The following is a 21,975-nucleotide window of genomic DNA, read 5'->3' on the forward strand; positions in this document are numbered from 1 at the left end:
CCAGATAATGTGTTGCATACCCGTATGTACAATTTCAATGGTGTGTCCATTTCACAGTTACACATTATATACTGTATGTCTGGGGTACATTTCCCTGTGTACTGCTTGTATATCTAGGCTAACAGCCATGCCATGTCTATCTTTCAGATGGTGACACATATTACCACCATACATTTACAATGGCTTACTGCTAGCATGTGTTATACTGATGGAAATTGTCTTTGGCACTGCAGTTGTGAGGACTTGGCCCTGTCATTGGCAGTAGTGGCCAATGGCCACCAGGTCAAACCTCAACACGCATACATACTGACCACCCTCACACAATATGAAACACACACCAACCTAACACACACATACCTGCATATTGTACAAATGCTACAATCTATCCTGCTATCTTGGCCACCTCTGGGCATCTGTACTCCACTGTCATTATACCTACACATACATGTTACTGCATGTCTACATAGGATTGGGGGGGCACACCTAACTGTCAATACATGTCTACATAGGATTGGGGAGCACACCTGCCTGTTACTACATGTCTACATAGGATTGTGGAGGGGCATACCTGCCTGTTACTACTACATGTGTACATCAGATGGGGGGCACACCAGATGGTTTCTACTTTTCTACATAGGATTGGGGGGCACACCTGACTGTTACTACATGCCTACATAGGATTTGGGGGGAACACCTGACTGTTTCTACATTGCTACACAAGATTTGGGGGCACACCTGACACTTGTACACATTTGCTATGACTGTACTGGTATGTCAGGTACTCCATTTCATTCTGTTTTCTAACCTATCATGTTGACTAGAGGCATATTAGTGTACTAAAGGTCTTAGGTTTGATTGACCTGCATATTAGTTTCTGACTTCCTACCCTTCAGAACTAATATCCTACTGCCTGACCTAGTGTAGTCTGTCTGTGTAGGCCTGGGGGAGGTACCCATAGGCATCATTCAGCAGCATTAGCACAGCCTTTGTTTGTGTTTGTCTACACCTGTCCTGCTGGCTGCGACTATTGTTGGGTATGTGAACCTCCCTGACTGGCATGTGTGTGTCATATGAACATACATGTGGCCCAGCACATTTCCGGCAGTGGGTTTTGTCACCATGTGTAGTACTAGCTACTATGGTGACACCAGTATTTGTTACAGATCTCATGCTGCCACTATAGGTGTCTACTATCTGCTGGCATCCCATTCAGCCACCCGATTCCCTTGCATGCTCACATCCATACGACAGATACAGTTAACAATATATACTACTCCATTAGGCGATTGGTAAGGAAAGTGACTTAACTTGTGGGTGTGCCAGTATTGAGGATAGTGCTGGAAAGCCGCCTCCATCAGATGCACATAGTACACTCCCTACACATGGTTGAGCACAGGTAGTGACATGTTTGGCATTCCTTTTACTGTATGTGCGAGTCAGAGAGAGGTGTCATTCCCTGGGTCCCTCCTGTGTCAGTGTATGTGCTATGCATTACCTCTTTGCCAAGGCCAGGGCATACTGGGCAAGCCTCCTTCTGCCTACTAGGGAAGGCTCAGGTTGTTCCTCCTCCGAGTCACTCTGTGCCTGTGCAGGCCTTGGCAATGGTGGGGGGCTGTGTGGCCCTGCCCCGTGCTGTTCCTGGTGCAGCTGTTTCCAAAGGATCATATTGTGTAGCATGGCACATACGATGACAATTTGAGTACATGTAGCTGGTGAGTACTGCAAGGCTCTACTGGATGTGTCCAGGCACCGGAACTGTGACTTGAGCATCCCAAACACATGCTCTATTATAATTCTGGTCTGTGCGTGTGCCTCATTATGGAGTTTTTGTTTGGGTGTGTGTGCATTTCTGATGGGTGTCATCAGCCACGGCTCCAGCGCATAACCAGCATCCCCCAATAGGTGACCGTAAGGGATATCCCCATTGGCAAATCTCTAGTATTGCTGTGTCAGATGCCAGATGTGGTAATTGTGATAGCTACCATGGCAGCCAGCACACACATTCATTATGCCCTGCGCATCGCACGTGACCTGGCAGTTGATGGAGGGGAAGCCCTTGTGGGTAATGTAGACTATACCCAGCTCACCGGGTGGTGCTTTGATGCATATGTGTGTGCAGTCTATAGCACCCACTACCTCAGAGTATTCTGCTATTTGGTGGAAGAGATGCATATTGCTGGCCAACGTCTCATGGGTGTTGGGGAAATATACGTGCTCACCGGCATGTGCTAACATGGCATCCAGGAATTGGCAGAGTACCCTGAATGCTGATGCCTGTGAGATCCCCATGATATCCCCAGTTGGCCTTTGGATGGTATCTGTAGCTAGTATTCGTAGGCCTACAGATACCTTGGTATCTACCGGGATGGGTTCCCCTCTGTTAGTTCTGTGTGTGAGGCATGGCCGGCAACAATTTGCTGTAGAAGGTCCCTGTCCACTCTACAGCACTCCACTCACCCTATAGAACTCCACTATCTCCAGCTCATGTAGCCCCTGGTAGGTTACCCTGAGTCTGTACACTCTTCTCCGTCTCCTCACTGTGGGTTGGTTGACAGCATTCTCATCCTCCTCAGCCTCTTCCACATGTTGTTGTATGATAGCTATTGCAGCCTCTATCATTTTGTTGTTTTTGTTTCTTAAAATTTCCCCACTTGTAAACACTGGTGGTGTAGAGTATGTGGGAAAACCAGAGGAAAAGGTGTTTGCATAGTTTATAGTAGTGGTCTGTGCTGGGCTGGGCTGCTGCCTTTGTAATTGACTGATTCTGATACGTCTCACCTGCCAGCTATGCTAGTTCTCCCTGATTATCTTCCTACTGCTGTTTTCCTTTCCCATTGCCTTTCTGTTTAAGCCTGGGGGTGCACCGCGCAAACAAAGTGGTCATATGTGCACAGAGATGCTATTTCCTGATTTACTTTTTTTTCTCTTTAAACCCAGCGTGCGGCGTGCACACCTGCTTAGGCAATGTAAAGAGTGCTAGGCAGTCTCAGACACACTCCCTTGCTTAGCTCTGCTAAGCTAAGGGCAAACCCAAGCCACAGGGCTCCAATCCACTTACAGTATGCCTGACACCCCCCCCCCATGATGTCAGCTAACTCCTAGGCTTGCACCAAGCTATTCCTGCTCTTACATTGCTGGGTGCTGACTAACATGCAGGGGATATCTGGGATTCAGTATCATTCCCCTCATTTGCATCAGACTGCCTGCTGATGCATAGTTACAGGTCCCACATTGAGCCTCCCCACTTAGCAGCCACTATTCACTGGCCATGTTGTCTTCTGCCTGCCATTAAGTATAATGACAGAATAGTGATTTTCTGGTTATAATGCTTATTTTAGTTTTTTTTTTTTTTATTTTTCACCCAGTCCCATTTGCGCACATCTGCCCAACGCTTAAACAGCCGAGATCGGCTAAAAAAAAATAAAGTTGATCTTGTTATCTTTGCAAGTGTTTTCCATGCTAATGGCCTTATATTTGGCCATTGGCATGCTTTCTACACAATATCCACCCTTTATTTGGAGCTGTCATGGCTCCATTTTGTAGTTTGCAGAAATGTACTCGGTTACTGGTGGAGTACATTTCTGCAGATTACATTAGTCCTGCACGGCCAGATTCCAGCTTTCTGGATCACAAATTTACCTCATTTGCATGGATTTCACCTGAAAATGGGGTGATTTGCATACAGGGGTTGAGTCCGTGCAGGGCTAGTGCAGAAGCACTCATGCACATCCCTACAGCTTATTCCTGGATCGCACGGCAGACATATTGCCTGCTGGAGCTCCTGCACTAGTCCTGCACACTGTGCAGGGCTTGCTGAATCTGGGGGTGGAACTCTTTCTGGCAACACGTCATTTTAGACATGCCACTTCTGACACCATGTCACTTGTCCCTCTCTAACATAGATGACGAACAAGTGGGGTAGTTCGCTTAGATGATTTATTACATAGAAACACATCAGGATGGATAGCAGCATCATAAAATTTTCACAAATTGATTAACAGACAGATCTTACAGACATACGTGATTACATCTCAATAGCTTACTACAAAATGGCAGTCAGGCTTGCATGTGCTAGTATTTATACACTTGTGCAAGCCCTTGGATAGCTTCTTAAAGGTACATACACACACATTAATTTACAATGATGATCAAATGAGAGAGAGCTGTTGACTCAAGTACCCATGTCTCTTACAACTGTATATGTTGGAAGTGGAATACCACTTATTACATATAAGGTAGAAGTAACTTTTTTGCTAAACACTATTATATTGCACTTTTTTACTGTGAGCAAGTTTTCAGTACACCAGGTATGTGCATATTCCAGTTCTTGTTGGAGCAGTTTAGTATTGACAGATGAGCAGATAGGGCCCAGATTGCAGTTATTAGCAATCTTGGTCAACCACAATTCTGGGGCATTGGTTAGTATGTCTGCAAAATAAATGCCAAACAGGAGAGGACCCACTACAGATCCCTGTGCACTTCATTAGTTATAATTGTTTGTTTAGATAGGGTACCAGAAGCTTTCACAAATTAGGATCTGTTTCCTAGTCATTTTTTAATTGAGCAGACAGCGTAGAATTTTACATTATGTCTGTCTACTTTTTAATAATACTAGCAAGGTAATCCATGTGCATGGAGTGACAACTGCCCACAGCCACTGTAACCTTTTCAAATAATTTTGCTGAGTTCTGGAGACATGACCTGTCCTTCACAATACCAAAAAGACTGGTTCTAGATCAGTTCAAAGTTGCCATATATGGTTCATGAGTTTGCTGGGCCTACAATTAGCTGAGTCTATAGAGGGACTACCCTTATTTAAGGGAGTCATTGTGGCTGCTCTTCAGGAATCAGGAAGAGACCCTATGAATAGTCTGAGGTTGAACAATTTAAGTAGAGGTACTGATGAGAATGCATGCTGTTATGTTACGTGGTCACATGGAGTTATTATTGTTTACATTTTTAAGGGATTCTAAGACTTGTTCCATGGTGATTTCAAGGGGAAACTAAATTTTCTTGGATAAGGATGACAGTGATTTGCATAGATGGAACAAAGTTAGCACTAAATTTGTCTGCTAATATATTTGTTATGCCCTTATGGTCAGAATGTGTGAAATTATTGTAGATGAGCTTAGTTTATTCATGGACATTATTTCTTAATTTCCTGACAAAACCGAACAAAGATATGTGGTTTACTTTGGTTTCTGTAACAACCTGAAGTTCATATTCCACATTATATTTTCCAATAGTTTTCTGAAGTTCCTTCCTGGCATGTTTCAGTGTAGTTCAGAGGTGGGGTGATGGGGATTTCTTACAACTTTTGTCCCTCTGTCCACCCTTTCTCATGTGTGATATCCCACACTCTACTACTGCCTTTAACCCTTAACCTACACATTATGGTAATAAACACCCTTTTCCTAACAGCACCTCTGTTCAGACAGAATATGCTATGCTAGTGGCTGGGTGCAAAGGAAACTGTTTTGCTTTTTTCTTTTTTCCTAAACACTTCTATTGAATTGTCACTTATAACATAGACAAACTTAGCATTTATATAAAAGTAATCAAACCACATTAATAAGTTCACATTCACAAACATTATATATCACATATAGTTTCATATATCCTGCATTCTAGGTAACATTACATAAATTATTCATTTCTTGCCCTCTCTAAACCCCATTTCTCCTCCAAAACATTTTTGCATGTATTGTTCCCACAATTTCCATTTTTGCTATGTAATTTACTGCTACCTTTTTCTGAAGATTCCACCTCCTGTTCATTTATGTCTGTTATTATAGTTACTACTTCAAATATAGTTGGTTTAGATTTTGGTTTCCTATTTTTTCCATTTTCTAGGAATTGTTTTTTTTTTTTTTGCCAGCCATCAGGATTAAACTTGAAAAGGCCATAGTATGTCAAGGTAATTGAGATCCTGTACACCAGCTCCAAAAAATAATTTCCTTAGCTACACTCGCTCGATCAGTTTTCCTGACAGAGTACTCTGTATGGAATTTTTAAAGTCTGTGAACTCTTTACACCCCCCAAATATATAATCCAGTTATCTTTTTCTTCCTAGTTCTGTGCTTCAAGTGCCTAGCATTTTGAAGTAAGGAAAACACAGCTTTGATTTTTAGATGAAATGTGATTCAGTGATACTATGCATAAAGTATAGTAATATACTATTTCTCTCTCTCTCTTTCTCTCTCTCTCTCTATATATATATATATATATATAAATATATAGATATACAGATATATATATATATATATATATATATATATATATATATATATATATATATATATATATATATATATATATATATAGATATAGATATAGATATATATATAGATATATACATACACCTACACACATGCACGCACACACATATACTTTAGGTGATCTTGCTGTCCCTATTCAGTTGCTGGGTACCCAAAGTCAGCTGTTTCTCTTTGTATGTTTATTACAGTAAAGTACAATTTTATTGCAGATATTTACAGGGAAATAATGGATTAAAGATAGTTGAGGCAAAAGACAAAATATGCAGTACAAGGCAAAAACAAAAATACATTTAGCATAATTTGTTATTAATTTTCTACTTTTGTAATGTATTTATTCTTATGGGAAAGATGAAAACAAACAAAAGACAAGGATGGTGACATCAGAAAAGTGGAGTATGTAAAAAGATATAAGCACACTATCCATAGATCAACAGTTGTCTTTTCCATACACTGAAACTATTCAGGTTTTCCTGGTTTAGTAACAGTAAGTTTTCTCACAGGCCACAGTGGTACATTTGTAGGAACTGCCATCTTGTAGTTAATGAAGAGAACATGTCCTTAATAAATGCTGATGGTGAAATAGATGATCTGAGAAGTGCAAGAGAGCAGGATTTTCTTTTTTGGGTGAAGGCTAAAAAGATAGCACGGCATGCACTATGAATCAGGAGGATGTCCTGAGTAAGAAAAGAGTCATTTCAGTAGGAATGGACAGTAAAATGCCCTGCACTATCTGCATATAGCAGAGGGGGTACTGTGAAAAAATTAGGGAGAGTCTTAGCACTAGCATCATCATCATCAACAAGCACAAGCAGATAAAACCCTTCTGGTACACCTTCTAAGATCACAATTGCAATAATCATATGAAGGGACAGAAATGAACACAAATTCCATGGGTCTAGTTTCCAAATACAGAGAAAATATTTGGACATCATTTGCTGACTAGATAAAAAGATCAGTTTTTACTCTATGATGTTTTACATTTACATTTGCCTATTCTGAAAGATTTAATGACAAAGTACATACACAAATATATATATATATATATATATATATATATGTATTTTTTTCCATTCTTTCAATATGCTGCCTTATAAATTAAACAAATATAGACTGCCGAGAATAAGCATAGATTGGCTGCTCCTGACTCACATCCCACATGCTGAAGGTTACAAATCAAAGTGAAGTATATGCATATTTTCTGTACTTCACCTTTATTGATTGTCCTGAGAGATAATTAGGTATCATGCTATGTTTGCCTCTAAGTTCAAAGAGCCTGCTAAGTCTTAGAATTGGTGCACCAGAAAAACAAAATAATTTTATAAATTGACAGGGCACTTTTTTGAGAAGGTCTCTTTCATAGTCTTATTGCAGGCTAGGTAATGTTTGCATAAATACAATAAAAGAAACCTAGCTACATGCCATCCCAGTTTGCAAAATGAAACATATATATTTTATTTTAAATAAATGTCAGTATTCTCTTCTAAGATTCAACAAAATCATAGATGTGCCTCCAAGTAAAGATTACATTCGTTACAATGTGTGGGTGCTGAACAATCCAGCCATTGTACTATCAAAAAATGATATATATATATATTTTTATCCAAGCTGTATTCATTACAGCTTTTGAGAAAACACTTTTTCCACAAATAAAAAAGTTATCTATTCTTTGGATCATAAGAAGTTACTAGACTAATGGCCCTACAGCCTTTTCAGACTAGCCATTTATGCCCCGCTTTTCCCAATTATCAATGTCCATGGGCTAGAATGACTTTGGTATATGCCTTTGACTTAGGGCATCAACAGACTGCCTCTGTTTTTAAGGGCCGCAGGGAACAAGCCAGGAGTGAATTTGTAATTTTCCAGCCATTGGTTCAAATTGCATTTAAATAGGCTTAAGAAAGAGCTCTGTTTCACATGAATGGAGAGCCTGTTCCAAAGAAGCGGTAATCTCTGAGGCATATACCCATCCATCTGACATGTAATGCTTATGTCACAGATGAGGTTTAGATCCTTAGATCAGGTATTTCTAGTGCTGTTTGTTTTGTGAATGTGTAGCAGCACCATCAGGGCAGGATCAAAGAATGCCTTGTAGGTTAGGCATAGATCGCTCCTCAGTAGTCTGTAGGAGACCAAGTATAGGGACAGGGCTTTTAGGTGGTCTGCATAGGGCATATTATTTTCAGCATATATTCTTTTAGTGAGGAACATCTGTGGCCTTACTTATAAGTTGCACCACATAGAATGATGTTCTCACTACTATGGCCACATGAGGATCAAAGTTCAGGTTACTCTCAACCTGAGTTCCCAAGTCCCTTACCACTGGGTCTAGTCTTAGGGGAATGTTACCAGTGATGTAGCTTGCAGAGATAGTCATCTTCCCAAAGGGCACAATCATGTATTTATTTTTGCACTGAGTTTTAGGCCATCCCTTTGGAACTAGTTATTTGCCTGTGTCAGACCTTCTTGGAGGATATTTACATCTTTTGGGGGACTCAATGAGTGAACCCAGCTTGCAGCCGTCAGCAAATCTGGTGAGCCAAAGGTCTTCTACAGTTTCCTAGACTTCAGAGAAGCATATTCCAAACAGGAGAGGTCTCAGTACTGAGCCCTGTGAGACACCACTGGTAACAGACCTCTTGGTGGAGGTGGATTCCTGCACCCTAACTTCACATGTCTTATCTGTGAGCTATTTCGCTATTCATTGAGTGACATGGTAATTTATGCCTAAATTAGAGTTTTTCTATAATACTTCAGTGCGGTATTGTGTCAAATGCCTATGTCAGGTCAAGATAGTCAGTATGTACCATTTTGCCCTCATCCATGACTGTTGTGACCTTCTCAAAGAAGTCCACCAAGTTTAGTAAGCAAGACCTGCCCTTGACAAAACTGAACTGGGATGGGTCCAGTGTCTGAAGATCTACTATGCCTTTGTTTTTTGGGTCCACACCAATTCTTACCATGGCCTTGCATATAAGACTAGTCAAACGTATAGTTCTGTAGTTCCTTGGCTCTGTTGATGGTCTGCCTTTGTGTAAAGGGATGACAGTAGCAGCCCTCTCCATTGTGTAGAGATGAAGCCTGTCTACAGACTGTTTTTGAACAGAGATTCTAGTGGACCTGACATGTATGTTTCAAGCTGTTTAGGAGGCACCCTGGGATATTATCAGACCCACTGATGCAGTGATTTTATCCCTGGAGAGTGCAGTGAGGACCTGTTCTTTGATGATAGTTGAAGGAGAAATGGAAGAGGGCATGTTGTGGGGTGGAGGGCTGGAGGTGATGGGGGATATAATTGGAGCTAAATTTATCAGCCAGCAAATTTGCTAAATCCCCTGGTTCAGTATAGGAAGTTCCATTTACAATTAGTTCAGCACACTGTTAGGTGTTCCCTTTAAGGTTGCTTACATAACTGAAAAACGCCTTATGGTTATCCTTAGCCTCGATAGCTAATTATGCCTTGAAGTTCACTTTGTTGGATTTAATTAGTCTCCTGAGTTGAGATTAATGAGGGACTTTTTTGTCTTTTGGGCAGAGCCCTTCCTATTTTGGACAGGATTTTCTTTCTTTTGTTGTACAACCTATTTATAATGGAGGTCCAACAAGGGGGCTTGTTTTTGGAGTTTGGCCTAAGTTTATTTTAGTTTGAAACTGCTGTTTCTATGTAGTTATTTACATGCTTGAGCAAGGTTTTTGTAAACACTTCCACATAGGCCACTGTGTTCTCTGAATTTGGGGGAGTGGTGGAATTTAGTAGTGCTTTCACTTAATAGGAAGTAGTTAGCTTTGGAAAAGTTGTTAAAGATTTTGGGGGTTGCTGGGAGTTCAGCATTTATATTTATTTCAGGGGTTACCACTTTGTGATCTGATCTGGCCAATGAAGACATTATACGAGGTGGAGTGCGATGTTCCCTCATATCTGTGAGTACCAGATCCATGATATTTGCACTGCTAGCAGGTGTACAGACTAGCTGTTTCAAGGTGTTTGCGTTAATAAAATCCAGGAATCGTTGAGCCTGCATTTTAGTGGTTTTATATGTATCTCAGTTTATGGTGGGATAGTTGAAATCATCCATGAATATGGTATTAGGCTGAATTCTGAGTGACTCCAGTATGTTCAAGCATGTGGTATGCTTTTCATGGGTCACAGACAGAGGCCTATAGCTAACAAGGATATGGTGCTTTTTATGTAGATGGATAAACCTCCACCTATTGTCCCTTCGTGTGCAGTAGTTGGCATAAATATGTGGAAGGCATTATTGCCTTGTCTGCCTGGACACCTTCTGTGACTTTGAAGCATATCTCAGTAGCTGCAGAGATGTCAACACTCTCCAGGGTGAGGAATGCTTCCAGGGAGTGTAGCACCTTGTTGAGACGCCTAACATTGAGCAGTACCACCTTTAGTTTATCTTGTGTAGAATTTACTATGTTGGAAAATTAATCAGATTGGCATTGCCTGAAAAAGGTACTATAGGGTGAATAATATCTGGCCAATATCTGAAAGCCTAGTGAGGATAATTGCAGACCATCCTTGGCAAATCACCATGGTCTGTCACTCATGTCCTCCCACGCTGACAAATATTGGACCCCCTTAGAATGACACCAATACTAAGCCAGTTTGTTAAAGTCAATCATATTGGGTTTATATTGTAACAGTAGAATGCTGGTCAGTGCTAGGCTCATCCCTGCCTGTGATATATAACCTGAAAGTGTATCATGTCTGTCTTCATATAGTCTAGTGAGTTATGCCTCAAGCCTTTAACACCAACATGATCTATGATAGAGTAATACTGGTACTTGTGGTTCAGTGTCCTGAGTGAATGTGCAATCTCACTGATAGTTACCCTTGATAGACGACTGACAGAACAGTCTCCTTCCTCAGCCTGGTAAGGGAGGCATCAGTGTGTCTCACAATAGAGTCTCCAATGACTAATATATTGGGTTGTGTGGAAGTTAGCCTTAAGGTCTTCAAACAGGTCAGTAGTGACAGAAGGTTGAAACATTGTGAGATGTAGCTGTATGTGTTCTAAGGAGTGTTGTCTTTGTAGAGTGTTTGGAGTTTGCTGAGAGCATGGAATGGAAGGCATTTGAAGTTTGGGTAGATTGCATTTAAGAGCCTCAGCATATATGAGTTTATGGGTCTGATACATTGTAGGTGTAGTGTGTGTGTGTGTGTCTGTGTGTGTGTGTGTGTGTGTGTGTGTGTGTGTGTGTGTGTGTGTGTGTGTGTGTGTGTGTGTGTGTGTGTGTGTGTGTGTGTGTGTGTGTGTGTGTGTGTGTGTGCGTGTGTGCGTGTGTGTGTGTTACTGATGACCTGTTTGAAGAAATCAAGGTCTGTATGCGGAAGCTTTGCCTCCAAAGACATAGTGTAATTACATCTCTGTCATACTATGTCAGTCAGCCTCCTTAAAAATAAGGTGGTTGTCAGCAAACATGAGACAGTTTCTACTTTGACACAAGATGGCCATTTCCACCAGTCTGCCTACAGAGACAGTAGAAAAGTATACATCCATAGCTGCAGATCATCTTTTTTTATGATCGATGGGAAGTGGTGCAGTCAGGATTTTGAGTTGTTGGGCTGAGAGGAAAGTTTTAGGATTGATGTAAAACAACACACTTGGGGTAATCGGGAAAACTAGCTGCTCCACAATCAGCTAGACATTAAAGAAAATAGCAGAAGAAGCTTTATATGGACAATTACAACTCTAGGTTCTTGCTTTTTTTACAGGGCACTGCAAACTACTACTACATAGCTTAAAATAGGTTATGGGAGATGAGTTATAGAGGTATCCAATATACAGTAAAAATACAGTATGTATATATGTAAGGTTCAGATCCTGCAGCAACTCACAATTCTCTCACTGTTGTGAATGATACTACAAGACTAACGTGCCCAAACTAAGTAAAATGCAAACAGTAAAAATGCAGTAGAAATGTAATAAAATGAGGTTCATATCCTGCAGCGATTCATAATTCTCTCAGTATTGTAAGTGATACTACAAGACTATGGCCCTAGACCAAGTAAAATACAAACAGTAAAATACAGTAGAAATTAAATAAATGAGGCTCATATCCTACAACAACTCACAATTCTGTCACTACTGTAAGGGGTACTTCAAGACTAAGGTCCCAGACCAAGTTAAAAATGCAAAGAGTAACACTTGACTTTTGGTTAAATGAAGGAAAATGCAGCAAAGAGCAATACACAATTCAAATTATCACTCTGAATATTGCAATGTGCACTAGTTGAAATGAGATTATATGAAACAGAAGATAACTCGAGCTTTAAGAGAATAATAGGAATGCCATATCAGTCTGAGATATTAGTTTCTAGTAGAAACAGCACTAGAAGGGGCTTGCAAACTTAAATACACACCACACTTAGAAACACAACAAGAGTTGGGCATTAGGGTGGAGAAAAATCCAAAAATCAATACGAACAGTTTTAAACTCAGCGCTCTTGTGGCTGAAGAGGAATGTAGGTGAATACCTTAATAACATACATTTTTGCCAAACTGAAATAGTCCTGCCTCCTCCTATATAAAGCAAGTAGTGCCAGTTTCATAATCAATGGCGTATATGCTGCATTCACCAGTTAAATTATTGATTGGAAATAACATCTGTCTGAAAAATGGCTTTGATTGTTACATTTTGTGTCTGCTGCTAAATACATACATGCAGGTATACACAGGAATGGATACACACTGTTCTTTGTAAGTGGTAGGACCTCTTTACTGAATCTAGTGGAATTCTCGGAGAGGACAGCCGAAGCAACGGACAATGTGCAATTAATGTGCACTATAATTAAGGCTATGGCCTGTGATCATAACCTGCACATTATCCATCACATAAATATAAACCTTATTTAATTCAATAGATAGCTAAACGGCTTGCACAGAGTCATAGCAAGAGTAGGGAAATGGGGCCAGCTGCCCAGGAGCAATTTGTTATGGAGCATGGTCAGCCTGTATAAGGAGTGCATTAAATGATTTTAAACAGCCACAATTGTGATCACAGCTGCTTAAGTGACAGAATGACAGATAATTCTTGCTCTAACAAGGGTAGATTGGTGGTGTATAAGAGTTGTCAAACAGTTCTTTACTTGCAAATCAGCAAGCAATCTTGAAAATTCAATTTTACAAGGACTGCTTGCAATTGAAGACAAGTTGATACAGCACTGATCATGCCATTGTCAGTGTGCCAGAACATACTATTTATTTATTTATCAGAGCTGGAGGAATTTTTATTTTGGTCTTCAATATGGTTGAGAAAGGGAGCACCAGATCAATATGGTTGAGGAAGGGAGCACCAGATCAGGGCTTTGCTTGTAGTATCAAGTGACCTAGCTACAGCTCTGGCCTCACACATAGAGCCAACATAGTAAGGGGTGATGTCACATTTGCTCCAAGAGACTAGTCAGTAGTTATGTCCCATAAGACTCCAAATTGGGTTACCTCCTCTTTGGCATATTCTTCCCTGATGTGCACACTGATGCTAAGGATCCGAGTCTGACAAAGTTTGCTGATGACTGCAAACTCATCAATGACTTTAGCTCTCTTACTTAATACCCTTATCCTAAAAGACTGCTTATATAAAGCTAGTACCTGGTGTCATGACCACGGAATCAAACGTACTGCAAAAAAAAAAAAAAAAATGTGTAATATAACAGTACAGTATAATGCACCTCTGCACCTACGACATAAATGATCCCCCCTCACAGCTGATACAATTATTTGGGACCTTATCACAATCATAGACAATGAAATCTCATTTAGCCATCGTGTATCAGCCACTGTTAGGAAATTCCTCTAACTTACCTATTACTAAAATCATATCCTCCATATTTAAACAGTTATTACCCCAACTACTACCTAATCAGACCCATAATAAAATATAATTCTACATTTGGCATGTACATATCCAAACATATTGCTCACCCTGAAAAGAGCACAATGATTTCTGACATGGTCTCTAGTGTGGGTTTCTTATCTTACACAGTTAAAAAAGGGTGCCTTGCTATATCCATCTATAATAGGTTACTGCACTGTGACCTCTGCTTGGCCTGCAGAATTATGAAAGGCCTCATTCTGCTTGAAATATTACACCTTTAATAAAAACAGAATCACCCCAATACCTAGATTAAGGACCTAATGCACATTATGTTATTAACAGATCCTACTAGAAGGCTAAATATCTCTCCTTATTCAGATGAAACAAAATAGCTCCTTACCTCTTTTTAAACAATTGTGATAATGGTGATGATCTATAGGTTCAACACCAGGGTGCGTTATCATGTCTCCAATGATAAAAACAAGTGATGGAATTTGCGGTCACTATCATACCTCTCAACCTGTTAGAGCAAGAAATCTGGACAAAGCCATAAATAATGGGGGGACAAAGGCCCAAAAATAGGGACACTTTTTAAATATTGCTCTTACAAACTTAGAAAGTTGATAGAATAACAGGTTTTGCATTAGCATGCACTTTCTGAAGGGTATGAAGTCTGAAATTCAAATGTCTGCTATTATTTTCTGACTTCAACCCTCAATGATCAGTCAGTTATTTGTCAGAAAACTGCGATTTTATTAGAAACAAACCAAAAATATGAGGCAAAAATCTGGACATTCTGTGAAAATCTGTACAGTTGAGGGGTATGGTCACTATGTCTCTATTAGTTTTGTAAACTGATTGCCTAGTATGAAACTATGAACTAAATATATTTGCAGATGCAGATACACCTGTTGTGGGTGATATTGCCTGACCCATTGACTTAGAAGAATAAACCCTGACTGTGCCCCAAATTGTGTTTAACTAGCCTTATGGCTTCCTGTGGGGACCAAGAAAGGGCAGATGCAAGTAAGTGGCCCTTGCCAACTCACTCATCCTAGGTGACCTGACAGCTTGGTTTGCTACACTGGTTGCATCTGCAGAGTGCAGGGGTATTGTCTGCAGCATGAAAACTAGCATGCATGTGCTGGAAATGATACACTTCCTGGCCAAGAGAATCTGCTTGCAACATAGCGCGTATGCACCTTCTGAAAACAGCTGATTGCACAGCACACATGAAACCAAGGTGGGGTTAGGACAAGTCACATGATGTGCAGACTGAGCTTGTGTCACCTTTGTGAGGTAATGAATGAAGGCTTACCAGTCAGGAAACAAATGGATTGCATGGCTTTTGCCTGTACCTGTAAAGCCTGGCTCTCACTCTTACAGAGAATCAAATTGCTCAGATGAGTACAGGATGAGGATGGGTGAGTCTACAGATTGATCCTGTGGACCGAATTAAAAAAGGAAAGGCCAATGTCTTAAAAACCTATGTTCATTAACTCAAATAATGCCTCATTCCAGGAGTGAATCAACTCTTCATCTTGGCCTGTCAAGGGGCTTGCTGAGAAGCATGCATAAATGCATAAAGTAAATAGAGGTAATAGGAATCAAACTCAGATCAGAAAAGCGTAGTTTACATACAGCTCATTGTCTTAATTCACTGTACAATTCTGCAAGATCTACTTTTTTATCTCAAATGGTAGCCTTGTTTAATCATGTCACTGCCTTGAGAGCAACAATTTAATTATAAATAATAGCCATTGATATGTGTAATTAGTCTGCCCAGTTGTATTATATTACAAATATATCTATTATACAGTTACATGTATTTATGCTATGTGTGTATATGTTATTTATGTTTATCTTAGACAAAACTGAACTATTGCTTATTTACTGTGCACCTGTACAACTTTACCTCTGTGTTGAGTCTGCTTATTGTTGCTTCCACTGTTATATTTTATGTGTACTATCGTTGAATTGACCGTTCATTATCTATTTTCAATGTGTGAGCTTATTGTTGCACTTGTTTTGTGACCCAGGTAGTGGCTCAGAAGGGTCTTTTACCAGCCCACCCACCCAATCATCAAATAGCCATCCAACCAATCAAGCAAACAGATGAAAAAAAAGCTAACAATAAGGAAAAAAAGAAAATAAGACGTTACGCATTTTTATCTTAGTAAAATGTGTTGTACTGTTCTAAAGCATATATTGTCATTCTGCTGAATTGGTTTTATTCACATGCCCTTCTGAGAAAAAGAAAAAAGAAAGAAAATTTCACTGCAGGGGAATTATGGAAAGACAAATTTCACACTGCAGGGCACTTTTACATTCAATTCGTAGCATTTTACATCTGAATGAACCAGTTTTCTTCACCTATTTCTACTTATTTAATTTTCTTTTACACCATTATACAGACTTTGAGTTGAAACAGAACACCTTTGACTGAAATCCAGATCATGTTTTCAGTTTTGCTGCATATTTTTTCCTGTGTGACACTTTTCTTTAATGTGTACATTGCAGGCCTTATTAATACAATAAAATGGAGTAACTCACTCAGACCTCATCAGGTACACACACTGCGTTACTCCTGGGTACCGACTAGAATTGTTAGCTATTTTGTGGCATCCTGTAACTAGCTTTTTTTGGATCATTACACAACACACCAGACAGTTTAACTGTTCGACAGTGATGTAAATCATGTGGCTGGCTGGCCATTTCCCTTCTCATTTTGTAAGAACTGCCATCTGTGAAAATCTCCTTTGTTCCAGAAGCCTTGCATTTTATCACACTTCACAATGGATCATTAACAAAGTGGTTTAATTTTTGAGAACAGATAATGTGGAAATGAATTATCACTTTTGCTAATACTCCTCTACTCAAAGTACATATTATTTCCGAAATATTAAGAAGTCTATGGCATTCATCTTCGGTCATTTCCCCATGCCATTTCTGTGCCTCCATTCTCTCCAGAGATTAAATGAATTTCTCCATAAATACTATTACTTTTTGTGGACACTAAGGGACTACATTTCTTCTTCTTTTTCTTATTTTTTCTACTTCTTCAGGACTAATAATTAATTACAACTCCCAGATGATGCTACATGAAGAAATAATGCATTGTGAATTTCAATAAATAATGGAAAACAAGGTAAAGGGAAAATGAAGTATTGTTGTCACCTTACACTCAATTTATATGAATCAAAAACAGCATTTAGTGTTAAGAAACTTTATGGTGTTAAAAAACCTTATTCTTCTGAGTGTTGATGCACAAAAAAAAGTAATCTTAGATTATTTGATTTACATTATCCTGTTCTCCTATCCACACCCCTGCACCTGTCTGTCTATCTGTTTATTGATCTCTTCCATCTATCTATTAGTAATAAAATGTGATGTGCTAGATAGAGATGTAGATTCACAGAGACAACATTATAATACTATAGTTGAAGTCTGCCTTGCCTGTGTCTCAGCTTAGGTTTGAGGTACAGAACAAATATTAAGGCAAAGTCAGAAAAATAAGACTGGAGGTTAAAGTGACAAGTTAATTTTTGTGCAAATAATTCTGTTTGTTATCTGTAGACTTTTTGCTACTGGAACATGAACCCCAAATAGCAGGGATCATTACACCCACGTTTGCCACAGTTACTGGGATTCTTTTAACTCTCAGCTGCTCACAAATGAATTCAAATATGAGTTCAGCCAAGCAGATGATACATCAAATGCTTGCATCTAAGGAGAAGAAGTGGAAACAAGTGCTTGTGGACTACGTAAGTGGGAAGGAGAGCAGGGAAGGTGCTGTTAGCTTTATGGAAGGGGGGCAGGGACCTTATTGCGGATAGGGACTTTATAGTTAGGGAGGGGGAATGTTAGGGTTGGGGGGACAGAAATTTCTGTTCTAGGAAGCAATCGTGGACAGGAGGGAGAAGGGGATTTTTAGTTTAGGGAGGGATGGGGGATTTTAGTGTTGGGGACTGAGTAGGAGTTTTTAGGGTTAGGATCAAGGTTCTGTTAGGACTAGAAAACATTATAAGAGACAAGGTAGTGAGAGGTAGAACACTTACCAAAATGAGCAAGAAGCACTGAGGATGTGGGGCTTGAGACACTTAGAGCCTTTTTAGGCAATGTTAAATTTACAAAACCTACCAATGTGGCAAATAAAACCCAAAGAAACTTGCTAGAAGCCTAAACAAGAAACTACATACCCTACAAGCTCTCCTCACACGGAAGAATATAGACATCTGTGCTATTGTCAAAGCATGGTTTAAATCCACAGAAAGTACTCTGGCAGTGCTTGGCTTCAGTACCTGCCACACATGTAGACCATCAACTGCACAGACAGGGACAAAAGATGAAGGACTCTTAATCTATGTTAGGAAAAAGCATAACGCTAGGTTGGTTAAATAGGATGATGCCCTGGAATCTATCCATGTGCAATTCGCCATAGACTAAGTCCCATACCATATCCTAGCAAGCTATCATACTCAATGTCCCTAGAATCCCATAGCTCATACGTAGACCTACTGGAGACTCTCACCATTAAACCAAGTTCCCTACTGATGGGGGACTTTAACTACCCCTCTAAAGACACTGCCTCAGACTTGCAGGCACAACAATTTTAGGACTTTATTAACACAAATACCTTTGACCAGATCATGCGCACAGCTACCAGAGGTTCAAACATACTGGACCTGGTACTCACCAATGTGGGAGAGCACTGCACTCCCCCCCACACTGTGTCACATCCTCACTGGTGAGGTTGGACCACAAATCTTTCTCCTTCAAAAAAAAATCAACTCAGTAACCCCAGCAAACCCTGTAACAGTTAGAAACTATTCCAAAGCAAACTACACACTATAAAGTGAGAGTTTGTCAAAATTCAGTGCCCCTCCTAACCCTGGGTTCACAGCAACCTATGCGGAATTATTCACAGAGACCTTGTACAACCATGTAAATGGCTGTGTAGAAGTTGCTGCACCTACTAGAAGTAAGCCCAAAACAAACTCTAAAACCAAACCACACATGGAATAATAACCTTAATTAGGGTATATAACAAAAGGAAAAAAGTCATACTTAAAATCAGGAAGCGTAACTCCCATAACGATAGGTGCTCCCTAATTAAACTAGATAGGAAACTAATATGACTAATCAAATCCAACAAAGCCAATTATGAGGTCAAGATAGCCTCACAGGCTAAAGACAGCTACAAGTCCTTCTACAGCTATGTCTGACACCTCAAAGGCAGTGCACATCAGTGTGCCAAACTGGTGGTCAATGGTACCACCCTCACTGAACATAGAGACATAGCAAATTTGCTGGCTGACAAATTCAGCTCAGACTTCACCCCTCCAACTACCCCCTCCCTTCATACATGAAACACCTAGTAGCATAACCCCCCAACTATTAACAGGGAACAGGTCCTGGCTGCATTTGCTAAGGCCAAAAACACAGCCTTAATGGACCTCAACATTATCCTGGGATGCCTCCTAAATAGCCAGAAACATGATGAACCAGGACCACTAGAGTCACTTTTCAACTATAGCCTCAAAACAGACTTTTTTAGCACAAGTATGCAATGGTTATCTCACTTTACAAGGGTGGACTGTCAATTGACTCCAGAAACTATAGACATACTAGTCTGACTAGTCTAATAAGCAAAGCTGTGGATTGAATTATCACAGAAATGATCAACAAAGACATAGGAAACCTTCAGACATTGGACCTAACCCAGTTAGGCTTTGTCATTGTAAGATCATGCCTACTAAACCTGGTAGACATCTTTGAGAAGGTCACCAAGGCAGTGGTTGAGAGGAAAATGGTGAATATCGCCTACCTGGACCTGGCTAAGGCATTTAGTACAACACCCCACTCAGGTATAGTTGAGAAACTCAACAAACTAGGCATAAATCCATACATAACTTACTGGATTGCCAGCTGGCTCACAGGACACAAGAAGTCAGGATTGGTGATATCACATCCATAAAGAGACCAGTCAACATTGTGGTGTGTCAGGGCTTTATGCAGGGACCAGTCCTGTTTGGCATCTACTTCTCAGAGGTAAAGGCTAATGTCAAGGGCATTTGGCTGACCAAGTTCACAGATGATTGCCAATTGGGAGCTATCATAGATTCCTCCCAATGACACAAACATCGTACAAGAAAAGTCAATGCCAAAAAATGCATTATAGTGCCTTTGGGAAGACTGCCCCCCAGGTTAATTCCATTGATAAGACCCCTCTAAGAGTTGACCCAATAGTCAGGGATCTTGGAATATATGTAGACAGCAATCATGCCTTTGACCAACATGTGTTCAAGGTAGTAAGAAAATCATTCTATGTAACACAACTTATAAACAAGAAGAAATCCAAACGAATGGTGTGCTACTGCCCAAAACATATACAACTCCAATAAAGTACCACCAAGGTGGTAAAAAATGAACTGTCAGTTTAAAATAAGATTTTGTTTAGCACTTTCATCTACAATCATAGTGGACTTCTTCAGAACAAATGGCAAACCTTCCCTCAAGCTTGAGGGAAGGTTTGCCATTTGCTCTGAAGAAGTTCACTATGACTGTGGATGAAAGCGCTAAATAAAATCTTATTTTAAACTAGCAACTTATAAGTAAGGGCATGACATCTAGAGCCTATAAAGTAATAATGCCATTTTATTCAGCCCTTATCAGACCAATCATTAGGTATAAAGCCACCGTTGGTGTATACCTGGCAAAACATATGCAACAGCTGGAATGCCCACAAAGTTTCCTTAGCAGAAGAATCCAGGGTATAAATGCATTGTCCAGTACGGCTCAACTTAAAACACTATCTCTATAATCTGCCTTCTACAGTTTACTGAGACAAGATCTATGTTTGGCATATAAGGCACCTACGGATCCAGCTCTGATGGAACTTTTGCACTTTTGGTTTAGAACAAAACAACTGCTAAATCCAAGGATTTATATTTTGCTTTTAACATAAATAAGGCATGTTGACAAGCCAGATATGTGTCCCAGAGGATCCCCATACTCTTTAACAAGCTCACTATCCATGTGAAGCAGAGCCCGTTCCTAACTCTATTTAAGTGTAACCTTGACTAATAGATGAGAAATTAGAAATTCACCCCATGTCATGCCCCCATGTCTTTGATAGGCAGAAGATGACAGTAATCCCCAAACTAACCCCTCCACATAACCTCTAGAAACTTCCTTACTAACATACTGCTCCTAATAAATGCCTATGATACATAGGGTCACAATTGGGTTGGATTGGATGGTTAGGCCTAAAAAGGCCCTGGTGGTCATTAGCCTAGTGTATAACTATGAACCTATGAAGTTTTGCTGTTGGCATATCGACTATACAAATTCTCTGCAAAAAAAAAAAGAATCACCAAAACTAAAAGTTTCTCTGTTGTCACAACTGCATTTGACTCTGTCCTTCTCATGTAGATGATAACATGTCAGTCATGGACAGACCTGCTTTCACTGTAGAAGGTGATTATGTACACTGTTGCAGACAGTGTATGCAAGAATAGCTCCTACCAGATGCTGTTTTGCTAATATAGATGCAATTCCAAGCATCCTATCAGTCAGTTTCTGTGTTCAATGCAAAAAGAATGAGCAAAAAGTCCCTTCCCGAACTGGCTTGTTGTTCTCTTTTTACACATTTCTGAATCATGCCACCATGTTATTTATGCTCATTTGCATTCACAATTGCCCTTATTTCCATAATATCACTCATCTGCTTGCCATTATAAGGACATATGCATATGTTGCTGATTGCACTGTTTCCTGGTTAGCACTTTCAATCTACATATGTGTCTGAATCAGACTCAACTTGATCATCACCACTCATTTAACTGTATCAGATAAAAGAGTGTTTTAA

The sequence above is a fragment of the Protopterus annectens genome, chromosome 2.part1 (assembly GCF_019279795.1).
Source record: "Protopterus annectens isolate FY-2018-M chromosome 2.part1, PAN1.0, whole genome shotgun sequence".
NCBI classification, from domain to species: Eukaryota; Metazoa; Chordata; order Ceratodontiformes; family Protopteridae; genus Protopterus; species Protopterus annectens.